Source organism: Acomys russatus, chromosome 6 (assembly GCF_903995435.1).
Source record: "Acomys russatus chromosome 6, mAcoRus1.1, whole genome shotgun sequence".
In the NCBI taxonomy this organism is placed as follows: domain Eukaryota; kingdom Metazoa; phylum Chordata; class Mammalia; order Rodentia; family Muridae; genus Acomys; species Acomys russatus.
The window spans coordinates 22,669,469-22,693,337 of record NC_067142.1 but is presented as its reverse complement, the minus strand read 5'-3'; positions in this window follow the sequence as shown (position 1 = coordinate 22,693,337).

Here is a 23,869-nt window from a genome sequence, read left to right as displayed (position 1 = left end):
CAGAGATGCTTCTAATCTTATTCTTCGATATGTGGATATCCAGAATTCCCCGCACCATTTGTTGAATATGCTATCTTTCTTCGCTGTGTGGTTTTGTCCTATCAGATGGCTCTAGTTACAAGCACTTATAATTCTATCTTCTAGATTGTTTCATTGGCCCACATGTCTGTTTTTGTTTGGAGATCTTTCAATCTTCTAATGTCTTTTCAATATGTTTGTTCAAGGGTTTCATTGTATAGAGCTTTCACTTCTTTGGTTAGGTTTATTCCTAAATATTTTCTTTTCTTTTGGGTTATTGTGATGGAGTGTGTGTTCATAATCTCTTTTTTAGCATATTTGTTATTGGTGTATAAAAGACTACTGACTTTTGTGAATTGATTTTCTATCTTTTCCATTTGAAGGAATAGCTGAGCATTTGTAGACATTTTCATGTGGAATTTTTAGTATCTTTTAAATAATAATATTTGGCCAGCAAATGAAGATAATTTTTTACTTCTCTTCCTATTTATATGCATTTACTTTCCTTCTCTAGTCTTATTGCTTTAGCTAGTGTTTTAAGTATTATGTTAAAAGGAGTGGGGAGAGAGGACTGCCTTGCCTTGTTCCTGATTTTAAAGAGAATTTTTTTTCTCCATTTAAAATGATGTTGACTATGAGTTTGTTATATTGGCCTTTATTATGCTGAGGTACATTCCTTATACTCCTACTCTGTATAGAAATTTTATACAGAAGACATGTTGGTTTCTGTCAAAAGATTTTTCTGAGTCTATTGAGGTGATGTGATTTTTATTTTTAAATCTATGTATATAATATATTACATTTATTGACTTACATATGTTAAACCATTCCTGCATCTCTGGGATAAAGCCAATTTAGTCATGGTGGATTACCTTTTGAAAAATATTATTGAATTTTAAAAATTTATATATTTTTATGTGTATGGGTGTTTTGTCTACTTTTATATCTGTGCACCTTCTCCATACCTTAGCCACAAGGGCCAGGAGAGGGTGTCAGATACCCTGAGACTGGAGTTTCAGACCATTGTGAGCTGCCATGGAGGTACTGGGAATTTTAACACAGGTTTTTAGCCACTGCACCATCTCAGCAAGTAGTTCATTGAGGAATTTTGATACTGTGTTCATGAAGGAGACTGGTCTGTAAGTTTTAGTTTAGTTTGTTTGTTTGTTTGGTGTGTGTGTGTATGTTTGCCAGATTTTGGTTATTCAGAGTAATATTAGCTTTGTAGAAGGAATTTGAATGTATTCCTGTTTCTTTTTTAAACACAATTAAAGAATTTCTGGATACATCAACAAGATTCAATCATTTCCCAGCCCCATAATTTTTAGAGCACCTGGAATTTTCATATTTCATACTTTTAAAAAGCAGGTGCTTTTAAGAATATCTCAATGAGAAAACTACATATCAATAATACTGATGTCTAAATTATCATTGTGTTATTGATAATCTGTGTATTATCTCTATAAGACTTTCATATGTTCATTCACTGGTTTGTTTGCATGGCAACATACAGGAAGACATGGTGCTGGAGAAGGAGCTGAGAGTTCTATGTTGGGATCTTCAAACAGCAAGAAGAGAAAAATGACTCACTGGGCTTGGCTTGAACATCTGAAAACTCATATTGACACACTTCCTCCAACAATGTCAAAACTACTAATAGTGCCAATCTCTATGAGCCTGTCACTTGAGTGTCTAAACATCTCTATGCACTTTCTTCTTGCGAGAATCAACTATAAAATTTAATGTAATAGTCTGCTTTATATATATCATATATTATACTGTGTCTTTCTTACATATTTCACTGTCTAATTTAGGAAGAGATATGGCTGTGTAGTCTCCATTTATCTGATCTGTGCAATCGTGTGTTTGCTCAGATTTTTAGAGCAGAAAAAGAATTACTGGCTATAGATATTTCTTTGTTCTTTTGAAAACTTGATATAATTTTGTTGTGAATCCAGGTAAGCCTAGATTTTTTAGTCAGAATGCTTTTTATTATTATTTCAATATCATCTTTTACAGATATGTTTAAGTTGTTGGTCTCATTTTGGTTTAACTTTGATGGTTTGGATGAATCAAGAAATTAATCTACTTCTTTTAGATATTCTAATTTAACGGAGTGGAAAACATTGCCTCATTATATTCTAATTTTCTTTGGTATCCGATGTAGCATTTTCCTATTTGTCTTTGAGTCTGTCAATTTGGGTTACCTTTTTGTTTCATTTGGTTAATTGGAACAAGGTCAGTTGGAAGACCCTGCTATTAAGGTCACAGTCCACCATGTCTGGATAGCTCTCTGAGCTTGGCACAAAATGGAGGACTCCCTTTCTTAGTGGGATTTGCTCTTCTTTACCTGACCTTATATGGACATCATCACCATGCACAGATGTAAGACTTTGCTTGGAGGTTGAACCTACTAAGAGCCATGTGATTCAACACATGAGTCCTGCTCCTTCCCCTTGCCGGTATGATAATTAGGTATTGTGTTATGACCAATCAGTCCATCCTGCCTGTAAAGCTAAGAACCTTTATATATCTTACTCCTAAAACAATACAATGAGCTATCTCTCTGAAGCTGACTCCCAGAAATCTTCTCCATAGTACTCATAGCCATCTGAACCCCATTCATTGGTTCTGTTCCTTTTGTCCTTTAGGGCCAATGGCCAAAGCCCCTGGGGAAATGTAGGAACACAAAATCTATGGATCTTGTTTATCCCTTCAAGGAGCCATCACTTAGATCCATTGACTCTTTGTTGTGTCTTCTTTCGTTAATCCATGCTCTGCTATTTGTTCGTTAGTCTCCTGTACTAGGTTTGTATTTAATTTGTCTCTCGTTTTTCAAAATTCTTAAGTTGTATCATTCAGTAATTTATTTGTTATCTTTTTTTAAATATTTTTTTACATGTAGGCACCTAGACATATACATTTTATTCATAAGACTGTCTTTAATGTTTTTTTTTCCCCAGAGGTTTGTTGTGTTCTGTTGTGAGTTTTACTTGGTTTTAAATTTTATTTCTTAATTTCTCTTTTAACCCACTCGTTATTTAGTAATGTGTTTAATCTCCAAAAGTTTGTGTACTTATTATGGGTTTATTTACTCTTTTTTTCTATTCTTTTTTTTTAATTAATTTATTATTGTTACATCTCAATGGTTATCCCATCCCTTGTATCCTCCCATTCTTCCCTCCCTCCCATTTTTCGCTTATTCCTCTCTCCTATGACTGTTCCTGAGGGGGATTACCTCCCCATGTATATGCTCATAGGGTATCAAGTCTCTTCTCGGTAACCTGCTATCCTTCCTCTGAGTGCCTCCAGGTCTCCCTCTCTAGGGGACATGGTCAAATGTGAGGCACCAGAGTACATGAGAAAGTCATATCCCACTCTCCACTCAACTGTAGAAAATGTTCTGACCATTGGCTAGATCTGGGAAAGGGTTTAAAGTTTACCACCTGTATTGTCCTTGGCTGGTACCTTAGTTTGAACAGGACCCCTGGGCCCAAATCTGCCTATCATAATGTTCTACTTGTAGGTTTCTAGGACCGTCTGGATCCTTCTCCTTTGCCATTCTTCCATGCTTCTCTCATCTAGAGTTCCAATAGGATGTCCCAGTTTCCAGGTAAGTGAAGGCTTTCGTGGGACATGCCCCTTGGGCTAGTATGCAGATATAAGTTAATATATACTATTTGAGTCTTTCTGCTTCTGGGTTAACTCACTCATTATGATCATTTCTAGCTCAATCCATTTATCCACAAATTTCAGGAATTCCTTGTTTTTAATAGCTGAGTAGTATTCCATAGTGTATATGTACCACAGTTTCTTTATCCATTTTCTAGTGAGGGACACTTAGGCTTTTTCCATGTTCTGGCTATTATGAATAAGGCTGCTATAAACATGGTTGAGCAAATTTCTTTTTGCATGCTGGAGCATCTTCTGGGTATATTCCAAGGAGTGGAATAGCTGTGTCTTGAGGAAGCCCTAATCTAATTTTTCTGAGATAGCACCAGATAGATTTCCAAAGTGGCTGTACTAGTTTGCATTCCCACCAGCAATGAAGGAGTGTTCCTCTCTCCCCACATCTTCACCAGCATGTGGTGTCGCTTGAATTTTTGATCTTAGCCATTCTGATGGGTATAAGATGGAATCTTAGAGTTGTTTTGATTTGCATTTCCCTGATGACTAAGGAGGTTGAGCATTTCTTTAAGTGTTTCTCAGCCATTTGATATTCCTCTGTTGAGAATTCTCTGTTTAGTTCCAAGTCCCATTTCTCAATTGGGTTATTTGATTTGGTGATGTTTAATTTCTTGAGTTCTTTATATATTTAGGATATTAGAACTTTGTCAGATGTAGGGTTGGTGCAGATCTTTTCCCAGTCTGTAGGCTGTCGCTTTGTTCTCTTGACAGTGTCTCCTGCCCAACAGAAGCTTCTCAGCCTCATGAGGTCTCATTTATTAATTGTTGACATTAAGGCCTGGGCCATTGGTGTTCTGTTCAGGAAGTTGTCTCCTGTGCCAATATGTTCCAGGCTCTTCCCCACCTTTTCTTCTAAGTGACTTAGTATTTCCAGTTTTATGTTGAGGTCTTTAATCCACTTGGATTTGAGTTTTGTGCAAGATGACAGATATGGGTCCAGTTTCATTTTTTTACACACAGACCTCCAGTTAGACCAGCACCAGTTGTTGAAGATGCTATCCTTTTTCCATTGCATGGATTTGGCTTCATTGTCAAAAATCAAGTGACCATATGTGTGTGGATTCATATCTTGGTCTTCGATTTGTTTCCACTGATCAACCAGCCTGTTGCTGTGCCAGTACCATGCTGTTTTAATTACTATTGCTTTATAGTACAGTTTGAGATCAGGTATGGAGATTCCTGAGGAGCACCTTTTATTGTACAAGATTGTTTTAGCTATTCTGGGTTTTTTTGTTTTTCCATATGAAGTTCAGAATTGAACTTTCAATATCTTTTTAAAAAATGTGTAGGTATTTTGGTAGGGATTGCATTGAATCTATAGATTGCTTTTGGTAGGATGGCCATTTTTACTATGTTAATTCTCCCGATCCATGAGCAAGGAAGATCATTCCATCTTCTCAGGTCGTCTTCAATCTCTTTCTTCAGAGTTTTGAATATTTTTTTCAAACAAGTCCTTCACTTGCTTAGTTTGAGTAACTCCTAAATAGTTTATATTGCTTGTGGCTAATGTGAAGGGTGTGGTTTTCCTAATTTCTTCCTCTGCAAGCTTGTCATTTTTGTATAGGAAGGCTACAGACTTTTTTGAGTTAATTTTGTATCCAGCCAATTTGCTGAAGGTGTTTATCAGCTGTAGGAGTTCTCTGGTGGAATTTTGAGGGTCACTTATGTACACTAACATATCATCTGCAAATAGGGATAATTTGACTTTCTCCTTTCCCATTTGGATACCCTTGATCTCCTTTTGTTGTCTTATTGCTCTGGCTAGAACTTGGAGTACTATATTGAAGAGATATGGAGAGAGTGGGCAGCCTTGCCTTGTTCCCGATTTTAGAGGAATTTCCTTGAGTATCTCACCATTTACTTTGATTTTGGCTATTGGCTTGCTGTATATAGCCTTTATTATGTTGAGGAAAGTGCATTGTATCCACGATCTCTCTTAAACTTTAAACATGAATGGGTGTTGGATTTTATCAAATACTTTCTCTGCATCTAAAGAGATGATCATGTGGTTTTTTCTCTTCAGTTTGTTTATATGGTGGATTACACTGATGGATTTTCATATATTAAACCATCCCTGCATGCCTGGAATGAAGCCTCTTTGGTCATGATGAATGATATCTTTGATGTGTTCTTGTATTCGTTTTGCAAGTATTTTATTTAGTATTTTTGCATCGATGTTCATAAGAGAAATTGGTCTGAAATTCTCTTTCTTTGTTGAGTCTTTGTGAGGTTTAGGTATCAATGAGACTATGGCCTCATAGAATGAATTTGGTAATGTTCCATCCATGTCTATCTTTTGGAGTAGCTTGAAGAGTATCGGTATTTGCTCGCCCTTGAAGGTCTGGTAGAATTCTGCACTGAAACCATCTGGTCCTGACCTTTTTTTGGTTGGGAGACTATCAATGATTGCTTCTATTTCTGTAAGGGATATGGGACTATTTAGCTTGTTTATCTGTTCTTCACTCAATTTTGACAAGTGAAATTGATCGAGAAAATTGTCCATTTCCCTTAGATTTTCAAAGTTTGTGTCATATATGCCTTCAAACTAGGATCTTATGATTCTTTGTATTTCTTCAGTGTCTGTTGTTATGTCTCCCTTTTCATTTCTGATTTTGTTGTTTTTAATATTGTCTCTCTGCCTTTTAGTTAGTTTGGCTAACGGTCTGTCTATCTTTTTGATTTTCTCAAAGAACCAGCTCTTGGTTTTGTTGATTCTTTGGACTGTTTTCCTAGTTTCTAATTTGTTAATTTCTGCCCTGAGTTTGATTATTTCCAGACGTCTACTCCTTTTGTGTGTTTCTGCTTCTTTTTTTTTTTTTTTCTTGGGCTTCCAGTGCTGTCGTTAAGATGCTTATGTGTGATGTTTCCAACTTATTTTTAAAGGCACTTAGTGCTATGAATTTTCCTTTAAGCACTGCTTTCAATGTATCCCACAAATTTGGGTATGTTGTTCCTTCATTTTAATTGAATTTCAGAAGCTCCTTGATTTCTTTTTTTATTTCTTCCCTGACCCAGGTGTCATTTAGCAGAGAGTTGTTTAGTTTCCACGTAGGTGTAGGCTTTTTGTTATTTCTGTTGTTGTTGAATTGCAGCCTAAGAGCATGGTAATCTGATAGGATACAAGGTATTATTTCAATCCTCTTGTATCTATTGAGGCTTGCTATGTGACCAATGATGTGATCAATTTTGGAGAAGGTTCCACGGGGTGCAGAGAAGAAAGTATATTCTTTCTTGTTTGGGTGAAAGGTTCTATAGATATCTGTTAGATCCAATTGACCCATGGCATTGGTTAATGATGTTATTACTCAGCTTAGTTTCTGTTTCAATGACTTATCCTTCAGTGAGAATGGGGTGTTGAAGTCTCCCACTATTATTGTGTGGGGATCGATGTGTGGTTTAAGCTTTTTTAGCAGATATTTTACAAATGTGGGTGTCTTTGTTTTGGGAGCATAGATGTTCAGAATTGCGATGTCATCTTGGTTGACTTTACCTTTGATGAGTATCAAGTGTCCTTCTGCTTCCCTTTTGATTAATTTTGGTTGAAAATCTATTTTGTTCGATACTAAAATGGCTACACCTGCTTGCTTCTTGTGACCATTTGCTTAGAATATTTTTTTCCAACCTTTTACCTTGAGGTAATGCCTATCGTTATAGGTGAGATGTGTTTCTTGAATGCAGAAGAATGTTGGATCTTGTTTATGCACCCATTCAGTTAGTCTGTGTCTTTTTATTGGAGACTTGAGGCCATTGATGTTGAGAGATATTAATGACCAGTGACTGTTAAGAGTTTTAATTTTGATGTTTCTAGTCGATCGCTTGTGTAGTTGTGTTTTTGCCATGGTATAGTTATCTATTTCCTGAGTAGTTTTTGTTGTAGCTTGACCTTTTGGGATGGAGTTTTCCTTCTAGTAACTTCTGTAAATCTGGATTTGTGGATAGGTACTGTTTGAATTTGTTTTTGTCATGGAATATTTTGTTTTCTCCATCAATGGTTGTTGATAGTTTTGCTGGGTAAAGTAGTCTGGCCTGGTATCTATGGTCTCTTAGGGTTTGCAGGATCTCTGTCCAGGCCCTTCTGGCTTTTATGGTCTCTGTTGAGACGTTGGGTGTTATTCTGATAGGTTTGCCCTTAAATGTTATTTGGCCCTTTTCCATTGCAGCTTTTAATATTTTTTCTTTGTTCTGTATGTTTTGTGTTTTGATTATTATGTGATGGGCAGTTTTTCTTTTCTGGTCAATTCTATTTGGTGTTCTGTAGGCCTCTTGTATGTTTATAGGCATCTCTTTCTTTAGTTTGGGAAAATTTTCTTCTATGATTTTGTTGAGAATAGTTTCTGGGCCTTGGAGTCTGATGTCTTCTCTTTCTTCAATGTCTATTATCCTCAGATTTCTTCTTTTCATGGTGTCCTTAATCTCTTGGATGTTTTGTGTCAGAATTTTTCCACATTTGGCATTTTCTTTAATGGTTGCTTCAAGGTCTGTGATTGTATCTTCTAGACCTGAGATTCGTTCTTCCATCTCTTGGATTCTGTTAGAAAAGCTCACCTCTGTGTTGCTCGCCTTCTTCTCTGAGGTCTCACGTTCTCGTTTTTCTTCTGTCTGTGTGTTTATCATTGAATCCATTTTCATTTTCAGATCTTGAACTGATTTTTTAATTTCTTTCATCTGATTGTTTGTATATTCCTGAGTTTCTTCCATTGCCTCTTTATAGGTCTTCAGACCTTGAACCGTTTTATTTATTTCTTTCATCTGGTTGCTTGCATTTTCCTGAAAATTTTCCAGTTCCACTCTATGTGCTTCTTTTATGTCTCTCACCTGTTTGTCTGTGTCCTCCTGCATTTGATTACGAATTTTATTTGTTTCCTCCATTATCATCCTCATTACTAAGGATTTGAGGTCATTTTCATTTATTTTCGTTTTATTTGAGTTCTCTGGGTTGTTTTCTTTGGGATCGCTGGAAACTGGAGATACCATGTTGTTTTGCGTATGCTTTTTCACTGTCCTTTAGACATCTTACAATCTCTGTTTTCGTTGGGTAGCTTCCAGATTTGGATAGAGGGAGTCTGATGATAGATTCGCTTGTTTTCTCACGATTTCTGTAGGTTGGAAGTTCTGATGTTTCACTGGTGTAGATGGCAGGAGGTTAGCCCTGTCGTTTTGGGCTCTTACAGCCAGTGATCCTCAGCTCCCCTGTGCTGTGGGTCCTGCAGTCGTTCTGGGTCTCTGGATGAGTGTTGGGTCAGGCCAAGGTATCCACAGCCTCCTGGGTCCCCTGCCATATCCAGCCAGGGATACTGGGCCCGAACCATGCTTCAAGCTCAGCTAGATTCTCAGGGTCTGAACCTTCTGCCGAGCTCAGCTAGGAATTCTGGGCCCAAAATGCACACAGGGTCCAGCCAGAATTTTTGGGCTAGGACTTCTCACCAAGCTCAGCTAGGGGCTTTTAGCCCAAAGTGCATGCTGTGGTCAGTTATTGACTCATGGCCCGAACCTTCCTCCAAGCTCAGCCAGGAATTCTGGATTCAAATGCACACTGTGTCCAACCAGAGTCTTAGAGCCGACACTGTGCCAAAAGCTCAGCTAGAGTCTCTGGGCCCATTCTGTCTGCCAAGCACAGTTAGGGACTCTGGCCCGAAACTGCACGCCGAGCTCCACCCGAGTCTCCGGGATGGATTTGTGCAGGGAGCTCAGGCAAGGACTCTGGGCTCACACTGTGTGCTGAGCTCAGCCTGGGTCTCCGGGCCTAAACTGCATGGATAATCCAGCCAGAGTCTTAGGGCTTCCGAGCCTGTGCGCAAAGCTCAGCTAGAGTCTCTTGGCCCACGCTGCCCGGCAAGTCCAGCTAGGGCCTCTGGGCTGAATCTGTGTGCTGACCTCAGCCTGTGTCAGCACCCCAGAACTTCCCGCTGAGCTGAGCTACTGTCTAGGGCAGAATTGCTCTCTGAGCTGAACTAGTGCCTCCGGTGGAGCTGAGTGCTCCACCCCGCCTGCGTCACAGCAGGAGAACTGCGGCTGCACTGAGCTAGCGCCCAGGATGGAACTGAGTGCTCTGCCCAGCCTGCGCCAAAGCAGAAGAACTGCGGCTGTGCTGAGCTAGCACCTCCGCTGGAACTGAGCGCTCCGCCCAGCCTGCTTCACAGCAGGAGAACTGCGGCTGCGCTGAGCTAGAGCCTCAGGCAGAATTGCTTGCTGAGCTGAGCCAGCTTCTCCACAGCACTGCACAATTAGCTGAACCCAGGACTCTGGGGCTGAACTGTCTGCTGAGTCCAGTTTGGGTCCCAAGGCACCACATGACCCAAATCCTGCCCAGACTCCCCTCTCCCGCAACAACTCCCACCGGCCACCACACCAATTGCCTCCACTGGAAGGCTCTGAACTCCAAACCTCAGCCACTGCCACTGCTGGTGCTGGTGCTGCTGGTGCCACTGCTGCTGCTGGTGCCTCTGCCGCTGCTGCTCTGATATGAGAAAATCCACCCTCCTCCTGTGTGCAGCGGCATGCAGGTCCTCTGCACCCTGGTCCCTCTGAACCGTGGAGCACCCCTGTTGCCATGGTGTCTGGACCTTGGTGTTCCTGACTCAGAAATCTGTGCAATTCCCTGAATTGTTCACTGAAGCTTCCAAACACGCTCCACACTGCTCGCCGCCATCTTGGATCTCTCTACTCTTGATTTTCTGTGACGAGATGGGATACATAGAGTTTTTTTCTGAATTTGTTAAAATTTGTTTAGTGTCCCAGTATATGATTTACTTTAGAGAAACTCCTATAGGCTGCTGAGTGGAATGTATATGTATATATATATTTTGTTTTTCAGCTGAGATATTCTGTAGAAACCTATTAGGTCTGTTTGATAGTTGTCTTAAACACTGTTATAATGTTGTAAAGACACACCATGATGAAAGTAACTCTTACAAGAAAAAGCACTGAAGTGGGAGCTTGCTTATAGCTTCAGAGATTTATTCCATCATCATCATCATCACCATGGGAGCATGGTGGAGTAAATTCTGGCCCAGTGCTAGAGAAGTAGTTGAGAGTTACATTCTCTTCCACAGGCAAAGACAGAGATGCAGGTATACCGCTCTCGGGAATATACCCAAAGGATGGACATTCACTCGGCTATGTTCATTGTGGCTTTATTCACAATAGCCAGAAACTGGAAACAAACTAGATGGCTCTCAACTGAAGAATGACTAAAGAAAGTATGATACATTGATGCAATGGAGTATATCTCAGCTGTTTAAAAAGTGAGATCATGAAATTTGCACATAAAAAGTCATCCTGAGTGAGGAAACCTAGACTTCAAAAAATATATATGGTGTATATTCACTCTAAGTGGTTATTAGCTGTTAAGTAAATGAAAATCCATGCCTATAATTTTAAGATCAAAATGTATTTTAAAAACATTAATGATCAACACTAAAAACATATATATATATATATATATATAAGTAACATTATATGGAGTGAACAGGATATATTTAGGAAGATATATGTGTATACACACATAACAACTAGTGGGAAAAGAGTCCATGAATTCGAAGGTGAATGGAGATTGTTATATAGGAGGGTATGAAAGGAAGGAAGAAAGGGAAGGGGAAATTTTAATTATATTATAACTTCAAAATTTAAAAAATATTTAAAAGGTTCTCTCTAGTTTATGCTAACACACAGACAAGCTTGAGATACAGGGCTTTTAATAAAAGTGTTACTTTTCCAGGGGAGATGTAAATAAATGTCTCCTTACCCCAGGTATACCATCAACAACAAATAAGAGCAAAGGTTACAGTCAAGTCTCACTTAGTGAACCAATGAGTTTATCAGCTTGCTATAAGAGCATGGGTGGGTGGCTGGTTGCATCCTGGAAATCAGTCAACACACAACTTGCAGGCAGCTCCATTGAAGAGTCCTCTGCCCCAGTATTGCTCACTGTTTATATAATCTGGAAGAGAGGTTTAATGAGTCTTGTTTCAGGAGCTTTTAAACCTTGTTTACTTCCTGAGCTCAGTAAATTTCTTTCTTTCTTTCTTTTCCCTGAGCCCTGGCAAGTTTCCTTTCAGAAGAAATAACTACACAATAAATGTCAGAAACATTTCAAGGACTTTTAACAGTTTGAGTAGCTATTAAGTAAAATAGCACCTAAGAAGTCTTACAGATTCTGATACTAATGTTTTGCTAATGTAATTTTCATATTTTGCTACGTTTTACCAGTTTTTAATCCTCAGTAGTTGAACTATAGAGCATCAAGATGTTATACATCAGTGTCAAGAGATTACACACATTCAACCTTCATTTCCACACTTTTTGACTTTACAAGTTGCTTTTTACAACTGTAAATTAATTTATTAATTATATAAAGAACTCAGAATAATTATTTGAATATTTAGATTTTATATTAAAGAGCCAGTGTTCCTGAGTTATATAGAGGGCTTGAAAACAATGCCAGAAAAAATGTTACTTAAATGTTGTTTTGTATATTTAAAGGGCTTTTTATTTATGTATATAAGTGTGTGAGTGTTTATGCATCTTCCTGTGAATGCACCTAGATGTGTGTGGTGTCCTTGGAGGCCAAAAGAGAAGTCAGCTACCTTCACCTTGGAGCTGCAGGCAAAACTGTGAGTCACTGACGTGTGTGTTAGGACCCAAACTAAGGGCTTCTGAAAGAGAAGGAAGTCCTCCTCATCACTGAGGCACCATTTGTTGTTGTTTTGTTATTTTTAGCTATTTGAGGATTTTTTTATAAGCCTTGATCATATTCAACTCCTCCCAAAACATTTCTCACACACGCCCCTTCCATTAACCACCCAAATTTGTATCTTTTCCTTTATTTACCTACCAAGTCCAATATGTGTTGCCCATATATTATTAGATGTATGACCACTGGAATGTGGTTCACTAATAAGGGGCAACATTCTTAAAGAAAACGAACTCTTCTCTTAGCAGAAATCAATTTTGAATGGCTCCTGAGCTATTCATGTCTACTTCATGCCCACCTCATCTCTCTGTGCTGAGGTTTGGTCTGGCTTGAATTTGTATATCTCTCCAATTGGATAATGAACCTTAACATAAGACATGACAGCTTGAATCTTATAGAGGAGAAGATAACGAATACATGTGAACTTTAGGACACAGAAAAGGACTCCCTGAAGAAGACCTCAGTAATGACTGACAAATGGGACCATATGAACCTAAAAACATATGTACAGAAAAGGACACCACCCCTACAAAATGGGGGAAGTATTTACCAGCTACACACCTGAGGGAAAGGTCGTGTGTAGCATATGCAATAGCCCCAACAAGGAAGCCCCAAGAAAATGAAAAACTGAATTAAAATGTGAGGCAAGGAACAGAAAACAGTTCATAAAAGATGAAATACAAATGACTGAGAAACATTAAACAAATTCACTAAGCCATTCTTTAAAATGGATGTGATACTGTCATTTAAGTTTGAGAATGGTACGATGACAGCAAAAGATTTGCAGACTATAGAAATCAGTTTAGAAAGACTCCCAGGTGTGAGATAAAGAATGAAACCAATGTGTGGTTAGCTAGAATAGGGACTGTATTGCCATGCAGTGTACACTTGCTTTATACATAAAGGGTCTGTAATCATACACTCTTTTTTAAAATTAACTTTGTTGTTTATCAGTTGCATCCATATATGTCCATGTATATACTTTATTCTGATTAATTTCTCCCTATTTTCTCTCATCTCTTTCCCTTCACCACCATCCGATGAACCATGTCCTTACCACTTCTTTTCCCAGATTCATAGATTTTAGTCTTTTTTTGGTGCCTTATTCAGTTTAGCTATTTCTAATCTTATGGTTACATGCTCTGATTTCAACTCTGTGATCTTGAAATTTTTTCCTTTATCTTTTTTTTAATTAAATGATTTTTACATGTATATTTATATTATTACAGTTATATACAATAAACTACCTACAGCAAGAAGAATCATGAAACAACCAGGAATTATATAAATGTTTCATTCATTGTGTTTTGGCTATTTGTGTTTGCCAGCCTTGAAGAAAACATCTTTCCTACCTTGGTGAGTCTAAAATTCTAAATGTAAATCGGTATCTATCACATAATGTCATAATCAACTTAAAACCTCTATCTAGAAGTAAAGACATCTTAACCCCTAAACAATTAAGCTTAGTTGTAAACGTAAATTATATGGTCTTCAACTCCATCAGAGACTTGAGAAGGAATAAAATTAATTACCAGAACATACAGGGAGTGCAGGTTAGCAGCTTCCCAAATGAGAAGATGGCAGAGAGTTTGCTGCCTGAACAGTAACCGACATGTTCTGTGTAACTTTGGAGCATCATCTTCAGCCTTCTGGCCCAATATATCTGACAGACATATTTGTGAGGCAAGAAATATTGAGGACTTGCTTACCCTGTCTTGGCAGAATTTGGCCATCAACTCTACCTGCATGCAAGCTTGCCCATTTTTAGGCAGAATTCTGTCTGTGGCATAAAAGAGGACATTTTGCCAAGTGGCTGGTTTGTCACATTTGAAGCCATCTCCCTAAGGAGATACTTTGATGCTCATCATCTTCTTTGAGGTAAGGTTTGTTATTACGAGGTGTTAACCTGTCTCACTGTAAATGTATCTTTAAAATAATAAAAACCTCTTTAAGTGCTATATTCTGTATGTCCCTGAGGATTTTGAAGACCTTATCTATTTTACCTTATCTTTCTATAGAATCATATCTATCTGTTACACCTAGGATGCATCATATATACTTGTGATATCATTCCTAGTAATACAGTCTGCGTCAGAATTGCATCTGCGCCTTCCTGGTTCTGAATCAGGGGCTCCCAATGGTTTTTTTTTTCTTTCTATATTGCTTTCTTATTTAATGTTTGTTTGAATCTATAGTATGGCTATATATTTTTTAATTACTATTTTTGTATTATTGCATTATCAAAGATGGAAATGGCACATAAACTTTCTACATTAGCTCTATGAAGGCAGTAGACATTAGTATCACAGGGGTGGTGGTTTCCTGAGAAAGATCCTATAGCCACCAAAAGACAAAGCCAGATTATTGTGTTAATTAATCATCACTTTAATCCACGTTTTCTGGGTATGTGATATATTTAAGTGTCTGTATATGTTCAAGTTCACATGATTGTGAATGCACGCATGTGTACATACAATGTACAGTCTAGAAATCAGCTGTTCCTTAGGGAGCTGTACCTTTTTGTTATGTTGTTGTTGTTGTTGTTGTTGTTGTTTTGTATTTTGTTTTGTTTGACACAATCTTTCATTCTTTTTGAACTTCCTGATTTTAGATAAAACGGATGGCCAGTATGCCCCTCCTGTGAACTGGGGTTACAGACAGACACCTCAAACCATGTTCTACATGGGTTCTGGGGATCAAATTCCTCTCCTAATATTGCACAGCAAGTGCTTTCCTGACTGAGCCGCTCCCTGAGCCATTATCCTTGTCTGTCTGTTAGGCATATGCTAACTTGGTGTGTGCTCGGCTGCAGTGACATTCCGGAGGGGGGTCTGTTACTTCCTCCTCTTCCTGCCTTTGCTCCCTCACTGCTTCATACCAGTGAGGTTATTTGGCTTTCACAGTGCCATTAAATTGTCCATTTTTAGTTGAATTTCCCCTGCCTAGCTGTAACTGACCCCCACCACTGTTTTGTACCTTGATGGACTGTTGTCTGTTTTATCATCAAGAAGACTCGGGACACTGACAGGAGTGTGATGTCTTGGCTTCTCTGGGTGTGCACTTCCTCCGTACTTCTTCCTTCAAAAAGTCCTTTGTCTGAGCTCGAAAACACCTGGCAAATCATTATATCTGGGAGCCTGCCATCTTTTCAACTTAATAGGACATTTTTAAACCATAGAGGATAAATGGCTGGAATTCCATTGTCAAATTAACTCAGTTTCCTTCAGGAAACTGAACTTCTTGGCCCTGGCAACCCTTGCAGCACTTTCCAACTGACTCGAAAATGAGAGCTACACTCGTAACAAATAGAGTGGGCTTGTTCCCCGAATTACATCTCACCGTCTAGATTTTGAAAAAGCATGAAAAATGGAGATTTGGAGCATTTGTTGTATTTCAATAATCTGAAAAAGCTTAATACTCATTTCAATGCCACATGTATCAATACAAACAAAATACATGGAGGATCTGATCGAGTGGCTACCCTGAGACTTGAGACCCTGAGTTCATGCCCCAGGTTTAAAATACAATAACATTTCCCTTAAGGATGAGCATTTCTTTCTTTAACTATTGACTATGGAAGTGATAGAGTAATCCATATGTAGAAGAAATGTGATTAAGTACAGTAAATGTCTGTTGATGATATTTGAAAAAAAATACATGGGTTAGAGAGGTGGCTCAGTGGAGAAGAACACTTTCTCCTTCTCCTGAGGGTGTGAGTTCAATTCCCAGCATCCACATCAGGCAGCTCACACCCACCTCTAATTGTAGCTTCAGAGGATCTTCTGCCTCCATGAGTATCTATCTGTACTTACATGTACACATACCTCGAGCCTCAACACAAACATTAAAAAAAATGCAATGATACCTTTGGCAGTTTTTAATGAGTCATAACAAAGCCTAGATCATCAAACAGAAAACCACCAAGAAGATCATTATGCAAGTTTTCAGCTCTTCTTTCTTCTTGATTCTATACAGCAGGGAAAAAGTCCTTGCAGAGCGGGAGTGGCTTGTGTGCTTTTGGGCAATAGGTAGGTGGAAGGCCTTTGCTCCTCACCTCACCTGCACCCAGGACAATGTGGATGGCACTTTCCTGAAATTACCTCTGTCTGAGCTGGTGGGAAAATGCTCCCGTCTCAGCAAATGTATCCTCCTCAAAGGAACTAAACTTTCTTTCACCTTGGGTCAGTTCCTGGCCCTCCTGGCTTCTTCACTGAATGCCGCAGACTCTAGAATGAGTGTCACTCAACGGTGGACTTTGACCTCCATATGCACACACATGAATGCACACCCATATATGTGCCGCTGTGCACACATACACAAAAAGGTCACAGCGGGAATTAATTTAGGTGAATAATTCTGAAAAAGCAGTTGGGATAAGGATAGTTTGACTCCATCAGTGTTTCTGTAGAAGTTCAATACAGTCTCCCAGGGGAAGGGAAATATGTGGGAATAAGAATCTGAGTTTAGCATTAAGACATTTTTAAGCCTCAGGTAAGAGCACATGCTACATGAACATGTAGACCTGAGTCCAAATCCAAGCATCTTGGTGTGTCTACAGCGCTCAGCAATACCAGGGCTGTGAAGAGTGAAGACAGGAGGAGTTCAATCTGCCAACCTAGTACCAGACTTAAATAGAGATCCTTTTACAAATCAACAGAGCAGAAAGTGGTGGAGCTAGACACCTCAGAAGACATATACATACACAGATGTTTTGTATGAGTTTTGCTATCATAACTAAGCTACAGCATGGGACATTTTTAATTATACTAAATGTGGGCGTCTGGAGAGATGCCCCAGCAGTTTAAGGAGTGCATATTGCCCTAGCGGAGGACCCAAGGCCAGTTTCCAGCACTCACCAACACACAGTTGCCTATATCTTCAGTTCCAGTGATATCTGGAGCTAACCCTCTGACCCCCACAGTACCTGCATTGCTATGCACACAACCACACACAGAAGACACACACTGTGCGGGCCATGCTCGGCTGTCAAATTGACTACAGCTGGAATTACCTAAAACCCAAATGGCTGGGCACACACATGTGAGTGATATTTTTTCTTAATAAAAGTATTTAAAGTGGGAAGACTAGCCTTTAATCCAAATTCTTTGGGATAGGGCCTCCCTTCTGCTGGTAGCCTATATAAGGGACATGGGAGAAGGGGGCTTTTGTCTTTGCCTGCTTGCTTTCAGCCCTGCGAGCAAGTCTATTCTTTTGGTGGCATTAGAGTCTACTTCAGGATTCTAGTATGTACTCGTAATTACCTGGATTCTTTGACTTTCTACTGGTAGACAGCCAGTGCTGGACTAGTTTGACTACAGCCTGGAAACCATTCTAATGTTTTCTCTATATAATATATGCTTATTATTTCATTATATATAACTATATGCATTTGTATATTTCAATTTAAATTTTATGAAATTTATAAGTATTGTTAATTATGTGAAGCTATTTTGAAAAGCAAAAAAACATGATATCGTGTCTATCAACTTATTTCCAATACTCAATTTTACCTTCAAATTTCCAATACAAATAAACATAATCATTCTATCAGTTCTGCTGCTCTAGAAAACCATGATTAATACACACATGCATACACACAATTTAAATTTTTAAATGTGCATTCAAGAGGTGGAAACAGAGTAAATATTCTAAGGTCTTTTCTGTGCATACCCATCAATTAGGATGAACATTTATTATAATTTTCGCCTTCATACATTAAATGACTTTCTGCACTGAAGAAATATGGGAAAATATTTGCAAACCTACTTGTGAAAGAACATCGGCTCATGGTCTCACTGCTGCATGGAGACAGTGCTGTGTTGTGCATTTGTGCATTGATTAGTCACCGATGGAACATAAGAGAAAAAAATCACGTATAACGACTGCAGAAACAGCGTGAAATAAGAAGTCCAAGCAATCTCACATATATTTCTATTCCTTTTTTAACACATATTGAACCAAATATTTCATACTTGTCCCCAGACTATTATCTTGACTTAAATAAGTGCTGCATGCCATAGATGTAAAACTATATATATATTTTTTACTGTTGAAAACAGTTTTCAAGGTTCCAGGGCCTGGCTTCTTAGGTGAAGAAAATGCCTTTTTCTTCAGATGATTTTTGAGTAGAGAGCAGTCAAATTGAAATGACATTTTAGAGATTTAAATTAGTTTTAGTTTATCCAGTATCGTCAGTGTATTCCTTTGTGGTACATGTAACTTAGAAGATCAGAGGTCTATTTTCCTTTGGAGAAATTCCATTTTAAAGAAAGAAAATTGGTCAAGGGCAATGTTTACTTGCACTGGAAATTCAAATATGAAATTGACATCAGAAATAAGTTGATAGACACAGTATCATGTTTATTTGTTTTACCTTTTTCAAAATAGATTCAACTGATAACTCTTATAAATTTTATAAAATTTTAAATGAATTTACAAAAATATGTATTTTGGGGTGTGTGTGTGTGTGTGTGTGTGTGTGTGTGTGTGTGTGTGTTCACATGAGCCTTTTTGTAGGCACATAGGCCAGAGAAGGGTTTCTCTTGAACTGTGTTATCACTCTCATCCTCTGTTTTTGCAGCAGAGTCTGTCCTTGGACCTGGAGGCAGGTTGGCAGCCAGCAAGCCACAGCACACAGGGACATTTCTGACCACTCTGGGCTTTTGACGTGGGTCCTTCAGATTTGGACTCAGATCCTTATACACGCACAGTAAGCACTCTTACCCACTGAACGGTCTTACCATCTCTAATTTTAAAAATGCAGCAAACAATGTAGTACTTAGCTAGGTAAAAGGACATTAGCATTAAGGAAACTTCATGTATCTCAGCAAACTGTCTTCTTTTAGAGGTGTTAGTGATTAAGGCTTTACCCAGATAGACTTCTTAGGGCTTTCACATCTTGAAGGGGGGATTATTCAGTGCCCATTACTGTTCACCTGGCTTATTTGCGCCAATGATACATCTACAAAATGTATCTATGGTATTTAATATGCAAACATGGGCAAGTTCTAATTTCAGCCACTGTATCATGTTGTTTTTAAAAGCACAACTCCATGTGTCCAACCTACTGTTGCTGTGCAGTTAGATGGCTCCTAGATCGGGGCTACTGCAAGTAACACATCTATCACCACTCATACAGGTAAGTTTGAAGCCTTGTTTGTAGCCTTCAGAAACCGGTAAAGTTCTCCATGTTCAGTTTCATTAGCTAATTCTATAATCTTGCCAAGACAGTGGTTGTAATGCTAATTTATGAATTAGAGACAATGATTATGTTATGAGTGATTGAAAATGTATACTTTCACAATTTCATGCATATATCCAATACATTTTGATCTGTCCCTTTCCCAGCCCCATTAGTTCTGTTTGGAATAGTTACATCCCATACTATTTATTGTCTATGATGGCTGACTGGCACACCTTTCTACCAGTACTATGACATACCAATATTTTCCATATACTCACTATCATATGGGAATTTTGGCGTTTTAAAAAATAATGGCTTATTCTATTGTTAATTGCGTACATATGCATGAATATGTGGATAGTTTTGTTCACATGAGTGCAGGTGCATGCCTCGGGCCAAAGATTCCTAGAGCTGGCATCGTAAAAACTGATGCCAGTGCTGGGATTGGAACTCAGGTTCCCTGGGACAGCAGAACAGAATCCTAACTACTGAACCATCTCTCCAACATGTCTTTGCCCTTTTTGGTAAGAACGATCATATTCGGTGTTAAGTGATGTTCGTTTTCTTTTTGGGTTTGATTTTGATTTCCATCATGATGAGTGATATTCTTCTGAGAGTTGTCTGCCACCCACTTTTAACTGGATGATCTGTCTTCCTTGTGGGCTTTAAAGCTCCATGTCTATTCTGAACAATAATTGTTTTTTAAGGTGTGTGCTTGGCAGCTATTCTCCAACAGTCTGAAGGCCATTGTTTTATTCTGGTTTTTATTTCCTTTTTTTCTCTGGGATTTTAATTTTTTATTTTAATTTTTTTCTCTTTTGTAATTTAAATTGAAGCACTGCTAATCACTTTTTTTTTTTTTTTTACTTTTAAAAGCACCAAAATTTAATCTCTAAGTCAACTGGGAGTGAGAGGGGAGAAACACTTCAGAACTTTTCTCCAGAAGAAAACAGTGATGGCCATTCCTCCACATGTCCAAATTAAAGGTCTACACAAACCAAAACTAAACCCCAAACCCTACACAGAGGAAAAAGATACTAAGATCACGTTCTAGGGGGCCAGTGCATTCCGCAGTCTTTGCTGGGCTAATTGTCCTTCGGCTGACTTTTAAAAATGAATACCCTAGCTCATCAAAATATACATTTTCCCATTTTTTAAAAATTAAAAACAATAATCACTTGAAAGTATTCGTGAACAGTTGCCTGACTCATTTGATGGCATATACGGCATATGGAGGTCAGGAAGGTGGCTTGCAGCACATGTCATTCAGTAAATTTTTATTTAATAGAGTTTTTAAAATTAGTTTTTCTTGTTTCCTGTCATTTGGAGTAGGGGCTCACACAAAATAAATATTGCTCATTTTAGTGTTCTGAATATTTGTGCTCTATTTTTTTTTTCTAATAGTTTCACATTTCAGGTCTTATGTGTAAGACTTTAATCCACTTTGTACTTTCTAAAGATTTATTTTTATAATTCTTCCTCTTTCTCTCCCTCCCTCAACTCCCCCCCCTCTTTCTCGTGTGTGTGTGTGTGTGTGTGTGTGTGTGTGTGTGTGTGTGTGTGTGTATTTTCACACAGGAGCCCAGTGAGGCTGGAGCCTGGAAGAAGATATTGAGTCCCTTGGAGCTGAAGGTAAAGGTTGTTGTGAACTGCCTAAAATGGATAGTAGGCACCAAACTTCAGCCCTCTGCAAAGCCTTGCTCATTCTTTTTTTTTTTTTTTGAAATTTTATTAATTTATTCATATTACATCTCAATGGTTATCCCATCCCTTGTATCCTCCCATTCCTCCCTCCCTCCCATTTTCCCCTTACTCCCCTCCCCTATGACTGTGACTGAGGGGGACTTCCTCCCCCTGTATATGCTCATAGAGTATCAAGTCTTTCTTGGTAACCTGCTGTCCTTCCTCTGAGTGCCACCAAGCCTCCCCATTCAGGGGACTTGGTCAAATATGAGGCACCAGAGTACATGTACATCCTATTGGGACTCTAGATGAGAGAAGCATGGGAGAATGGCAAAATTGAAGGATCCAGAGGATCCTTGAAACCTACAAGAAGAAAATTATGATAGGCAGATTTGGGCCCAGGGGTCCCGCTCAAACTATGGCACCAGCTGAGGACAATACAGACCATAACCTTCAAACCCCTACCCAGATCTAGCCAATGGACAGGACATTCTCCACAGTTGAGTGGAGAGTGGGGTCTGACTTTCACACGTACTCTGATGCCGCATATTTGGCCTTGCTCATTCTTAGGAATCATAAGCCCTATGTTACCTGGCCCACACTGCTTGTTTTAACTGTCTAGACACACATTCCTAGTTTCATTTTTCCACATGTTGATACCAATGCTCCCAGCACTATGTATTGGAAAGTTTTGCTTCCACAAGTATGTGGTCCAGCATTTTTGTCAAAAGTCTCTGGGCTGTGTATAAGTGGCTTTACTCTCAATTCTGGCTCGATTCTGTTTATATGCCAGTGCCGAACAAGTTTTGTTTATGATAGCTTTGCAGTATGATTTGAGGTAATTCAAGGTAAAGTGATACTTCTTGATTTCATCTATCTATCTATCTATCTATCTATCTATCTATCTATCTATCTATCTATCTATCCAGCTATCTATGCAACAGAGTCTCACTGTGCCGCCTTAGCTCTTCCAGCTTCTGTCTCCCAGTGCTGGATCACAGGGAAGCAGCACCACACTCTGCCTCCTTGTTCTCTTTATTCAGTGTTGCTTAGGTATTTGGCGATGGTTCCAAGTGCTTTTTCTAGTCCTGCAAAGTATGTTGTTAGTATTTTGATGGGATTGCGTTAACGACATAGATCATTCTCGTTATATAGAAATCTTGACAACACTGATCCTTCCAGCCAATACACATATAACTTCTAGTTTTTTTTGTTTTTTGTTTTTTGTTTTTTGTTTGTTTGGTTGGTTTTTTTGGTAGCCTCTTCAATAACTTACATTATTATCTTCAAATTTCCATTATGGTAAACTTTAACTTCTTTCATTAATTTAGTCCTGCATTAAAAATTTTATGACTATTGTATGGGATTGCTTTGTTGATTCCTGTTGCAGATCACTGGCTATTGCTGCTGGGCAAGACTTCCCTTCCATCAAATTACCATGCCATGTTTCTACCTTCCTTGTAGGAAGGCTGCCAGAATATTTTCTATGCTTTCTGGAACCCCAAAACATGTCAGGATAGAATTAGACAACGGGTAAAGGTGTGATTCAAAGCCTTACTAATGTTTCCACCCTTCGATATGGTTTCTCAAATTTTGGTGATCCACAACCACAAAATCATTTTGTTGACACTTCATAACTGTAATTTTGCTATTGCTATCAATTGTAATACAAATATCTGATGTGCAGGATATTAGTTCTGCTACCCTAATGGGGACTGTGACCCACAGGCTGAGAGCCATTAGTCTAAAGAAGAAATGACTTAATAATTTAAGTCTTGTTTCTTAAAAAAAGGTGTCTTATGGGGGTTGGTGGGGGAATGTTTCAGGTATAGATATGTGTTTTTTCTAATTGCTTAAGGATTCTACTTTATTAGTAATTTATTAAAGACACGTGCCTACCTTACATCCCTACCCTAAACAGGAAGGAAAGGAGATTAAGGAGAACAAGAATGAAACCTTCTGGGTGTCAGTTCCACAGGGCAAATCCTCTTGCATAAATATTAAGGGTCTAGCAGATCCTCTGTCCAACAGAGGAAGTCGCATCATCCATGGACTGAACCTGGAGGAACCCACGAAGCTCGCCATCTGCCGCCTGCCACCAAAGTCTCCCAACTCTGGTGCCCAGGGCAGGAACTTCTGATCTCTCTCCCTCAGATACCCCAAAGTCCTTTGCCTCTCTCTCCCCTGCTTCCTCCTCCTCAGAAATAGTCCTTTTTGCTATACAATACTCAGCCCATGGATTCATAGGAGCCCATCTTTTGTCTTGGGCTGAAACTTCCTCTCTCTGAGTCTAAGATCTTCATCAGTTTGTGGAGAAAAAAAAATCTCAGTGGGATCAAGCCACCCAAGGCAAGGCTACATTCTCTTCACAGATATGGGTTTGGCAGAAGTATGTGACACAGTGCACATATAGAGGTCATAGGGTAATGGCAACTGTTGCTCTTGACCTCTCATCTTGTTTGGGCCACGGCTTCTTGTTATTTGCTACTGAGAATACAAAACTATCTGTGCCTGAGCTTCCAGGTTTTTTCTGTTCTGTATAGTCCTGGTTGGCCTGGACCTCACTCATTATGTAGATCAGGCTAGTCTTGCACTCATAATAATCT